Source organism: Nematolebias whitei, chromosome 7, assembly GCF_014905685.2.
Source record: "Nematolebias whitei isolate Nwh7 chromosome 7, NemWhi1, whole genome shotgun sequence".
Classification (NCBI taxonomy): Eukaryota; Metazoa; Chordata; class Actinopteri; order Cyprinodontiformes; family Rivulidae; genus Nematolebias; species Nematolebias whitei.
Window position 1 is genome coordinate 43,409,760 of NC_056504.1, and position 4,830 is coordinate 43,414,589.

At 35.3% G+C, this 4,830-nt stretch overlaps 1 protein-coding gene and 1 long non-coding RNA gene across 2 annotated transcripts in view; one reads left to right on the top strand and one right to left on the bottom strand.

Annotated features, from left to right (window-relative positions):
* The window catches only part of LOC119411943 (serine/threonine-protein phosphatase 6 regulatory ankyrin repeat subunit C-like), a 1,101,338-nt gene that overhangs the window by 28,202 nt on the left and 1,068,306 nt on the right, over positions 1 to 4,830 (bottom strand). The window lies entirely within an intron of this gene.
* LOC119411980 lies at positions 1,596 to 3,890 on the top strand. Its single transcript, XR_005186916.1, has 4 exons — positions 1,596 to 1,693; positions 2,242 to 2,284; positions 2,489 to 2,540; positions 3,679 to 3,890. It is a non-coding gene; the product is annotated as an uncharacterized LOC119411980 (long non-coding RNA).

The following is a 4,830-nucleotide window of genomic DNA, read 5'->3' on the forward strand; positions in this document are numbered from 1 at the left end:
ATCCATCCATCCATCCATCCATCCATCCATCCATCCATCCATCCATCCATCCATCCATCCATCCATCCATCCATCCATCCATCCATCCATCCATCCATCCATCCATCCATCCAGTAATACAAAAGTAAAACAAGTAATAACAAATGTTTTGTCTTTTCTGTTTAAGCTCTTAAATTCACGACGATCCGTTGCACGCTGTATTCTGACCGACGAGGAGTTCAAATATCTTGAAGGGGCGTCTGCATGTCTGATGAGCAATGAAGAGACAGACAGTGAAAACGGCCAAACATGGAAAGTGTATCCACCTGAATGGAGGGCAACAAAGCTCACAGACATTTTGAATAGGTGCCAATGCCAACTTGCCAAGCTGCAACAAAAGTCGAGCAGAATGGTACATCGTAGGGTGGCCAGTGGCGTATGCAGCATGAGTCAGCCTCCAAGAGGCATAGACAAAACGTATTTGAAGTGAAGTTTTTTTTGTGTGTGTTAATAAAAATCTTTTAACAAATTCTTTGTTTTCTATGTAAATGATATTAATGTGCAGTTAGGTGTAAAACACCTGATTCACTAAACTACTTTATAAACTGTTCATTTAATATAAGTACAATAAAAGGTAATATGTGACCCATCACATCGAAGTGAGGATTAAAAGTGTTTTGAGTAAAATATTTGCAAAAATTGCGTTTTATCAAAATATAACAAATAAATGTTCTATCAGTGTAACATTTGATTGAATTGTCTAAAAAAAAAAGCCTAATTTTTAAAAAAAATTCTTATTAAAATTTTAAACAATTAGGTTTCAGACCAAATAATAGCCTAATGTATTATTGTAACCAACAAGCCAAATTAAGTCATATCTCTGAATCCCCTTATGATATCAGAATGATCCAGTATCAAAATATAGCTTTGAAAGCCACAAATCTGAAGATGTAATGGGCTCATTTTGACCAAATTTGACTTAATCCTCATTTTGATGTGATGGGTCACATACGATAAACCTAAAAACAAACAAAAGAAGTAAGAAAATTGTAAGATCATTTAAGATGGCAATGATAATCACATGTGGAATCACATTTAGTCTAATGGTATTTATAATTGTAATCATATACTTTAAATATAAAATAGAGCCAACAACTACAGATTGGAACAACTACAGATTGGAACTTCTTCAGATTAGCAAATGACTTCATGGATGAGCTCACTGTGACATCCTATATTGTTTTTTTTGTACAGCAATTCAACAGATTTAGCTATTTTTTATTCTTAGTTTATGTGAGGTTTTCATGTCAACTTTTCATCAATAATGATAAAATATTTAATTTTACTGACTTTACAAACCTCAACAATATAAACATATGGTTGTCCATTTTCTTCTTTTCATTTATTCTGTTAGGTAAACGTCTCTTGAAAGTGTGATGCAGGCTATTTAAATGAAAAAATAAAGTCCATGAAACAATTTAATTTACAGATAAAACACACAAGTAAACCCTTTTGAGTCTTAACTGTAAATTAAATTGTCCACGTCGCCAAACTCCTTACAGGTTGGTGGCGGTAATGCACCGTTTTCCAACAGCCGTTTAACTGAAGAAGAAGAAGACACTTCCGGTATTACATTGGCGGGATAACACAAACGAGGTCCTTCTCGGATAACGCGACGTGTTTGATTCAAAGCCAAGCGGCTCTACGATTTTCAGTAAGTTGCTGCTTCACATATTTAGTTCTAATTATTTTTGACCAAGCATGTGGTTAGAGCGTAAAATATGTAGTTTTACCGGTGTGTTACTCGACCTTTTACAACATGGCGTTGTCAGCGTCACGTCAAGTTGAGGCTGTTTGAAAAGTTGTACTGAGCAGAATAAAATGGACACTCATACAGGGGGAATGGGAGACATCTATAACCAGTGGCTGCTGACCACTGTTGGGCAACTCCTCAGTGAGAGGTGTCTATTTGCTTTTCTAAAAGCTGTTTTATGATGTCATTGTCTAAGTTACATATTTGGATATTTTCTAATATAATTGTGATCTAGGCTGGAAGTAATCAATGTTGGACAAAAAATGACCACTAAATATGTTTAGAACTACAAATCAACTTAGAATACTTTCCTGGATTTTCCTGCAAAACACCGTTCAAGTTATCAAGTCAATGAACTGTTGGTGTGTGGCATTGTGACTTAACATACTGTTATATAATTTAAATAATATTATAATGCAACGCCACATAACTGAATCTTTGTCTTGTAGCACCCAAGATGCAGCTCCACATCACGCAGCACAGAGTGGGCAGGTAAGAGTACTCATTGACTGAATATTATTATAATTATATAATGAAGAGTATGAGTCTGGTGAAGACCTGCTGTATATGAAAAGTGTCTTGAGATGTTAAATGATTCAACCCTTTAATGAAACTGGCCTGAATTGATCATAAGGCTTTGTAAAAAGGGGAGATTTGTTCTGAGTTATGACAATTTTTAAAATGTGATTGTGTCAGGAGCAGAGCCAGTAGTGATGAGGGGATTGTTCCTGTCAGTATAAAGGAACAGGTGAGCTGTTGTAACTGTGTGTGAACAAGTATTAGTTCCAATATAAACACTTTCTAAACGACAGTAGTGACTCGTTATATTTTTATCATTAAAAGTAAGACAATAAATACAGAAAGCCTGCAATGAAAGTATGAAAGTAATATGAAATGAGCCTGCATATTTTGCCATTGAAAATATATTAATTGGTTAAGTCAAAATGAGTTTTCCTTATCAAATATACTAAAGCTTTACAGATTATTGTCCTGATGCAGGCTCAATAAATTAATTCCTCTGGACAGATTCTTCTTTGTATCAAAAAGATTTCTTCAGTCTGAGGAGCTGAGACAAACTCAGTCATCGTTCCTCCTTGATAGAGAGGAACGATGACTGAGAGAGGAGTAAAGGAGGCCATCTTTGTGAAAAGAAACCGTCCATCATTAAACAGAGGTGGAGGCCTCCGGGTTCAACTGTCCCCCTCTTACAATGCTGTTATTGCTAGTATCTTACGTTCACATAAAATATTTGATAATGTTCTTATAGAAACAATTCTTGAATAATGTTCACACTGTGTTAATGCTGCATGTTTGACTCAGGGTGCTTCTTGTTCTGCCATTAACTCTAAAATACTTATTGAATAGTTTACATATGTAGGTAAAACTAGATGTTAAATACACCAGAATGCAGGAAATGGCATCTATTTTATTCAAAATTTTCTGGGGGAGGACCCCCAATGGCTACCAAGCCAAGAGCCATTGTTAGCACTGAGGTTAAGCTAAAACTAAACTAGCTAAAAATAAAAAATAAATCCTAGAGGAAACAGAATTAGAATTAGAATGCAAAATGTATCTGATTTGCTTTAGTCTCACATTACATCATTGTAGATGTGTGAAACTATAGTTTCTGGCAATGCAGAAGAAGTAAAACTTTTAATTAAATTCTGGGTCCTCGTGTAAAGATGTGTTAAAGCGCCATCTATTGGTAGATATGAGTTACTAAAAATATTCAATATGGGAAGATTAAAAAAAAGGTTTTTGGAACATCCGTAAACTTTTTGTTTGAGAATCTAAGAATTGAGATATGGATGCATTTGCTTTTTGTTATGATTACATTTTAAAAAGTGCTCTTATTGACCTTGTGTTTTCTGTGTTTTCTGTTGAAGCTTTTGAATTCACGGCAGTCTGTTGGTCGCTCCATTTTAAATGATGAAGAATGAGGGGGTGCCAACATGCCTATGAGTACGAGACCGACACGAAGACAAAGACACATGGAAAGTTTATCCACCTGAATGGGAGAGCAGCAAAACTAGGACATTTTAGACAGATGCCAGTACAAACTTGCTGAGCTTCAAACAAAGCCCTGCAGAATGGATGGCTACATTGCAGAGTGCCCAGTGGGAAATGCAACCTGAGGCAGCCTCCAAGAGGCACCAACAACTATTTTTTTTTACAAATGAAACCGTAGGTTGTATTTTTTACAAATTAAACCGTAGGGTTTTTTTTTTGTGTGTGTGTGTGTGTTTTAATAAAAAAAGAAAATCTTTAAGAAAGTCATGGTCAGTGTTTTCATGTCTATGATATGTTTGCATTAGTATGTGTTATGAAGATACAAACCACTGTGTATTTACTAGACTGCTTCATAAACTGTTTATTATACTGATTTTTCATAGTTCTTATTGAAATGGTAATGTGCTTACTGGTCCAGCTTGTGATTTGTACATCATGATGATGGTACATAAACCAAAATTAAAGACTCATTAATTTTGATGTAAAAAACTGGGTGATCTTAAAATGTTAAAGATCTTAGAAGCCAACTATTTGTAGCCTATAGCAGATTTAAATAGTTATATAAAGCACTTCACGTATTACAAATAAAAACTAAATGGAGTGCAAGACAAAAAAACAACAACTAACCATTGGAAACATGTTAAGATATAGTTATTTTACTTGAAGGCTTACCTACATGCCAAACCTGTATTTACAGGCAGAGTATATCAGATTCCCAAATTTGCATAAATGAAAAATCTAAATATCCGACTGACATCTGCCACGTAATACGCCAAAGATGCGGCAAGTATGCAAAAGGATCTGAAGCTGGAACTCCGAGGGATCGCATACTTCAGGATCCTTCGCAGATAAACATCTGTAAATATCCGACAGACATCTGTCACGTATATGCATGAATCTAAAGCAACCATACGTCAAAAATGCAGCAAGTATGCAACGAGATCTGAAGCTGGAACTCCGAGGGATCACATACACACATTTTTCAGGATCCTTCGCAGATAAAAATCTGTAAATATCCGACAGACATC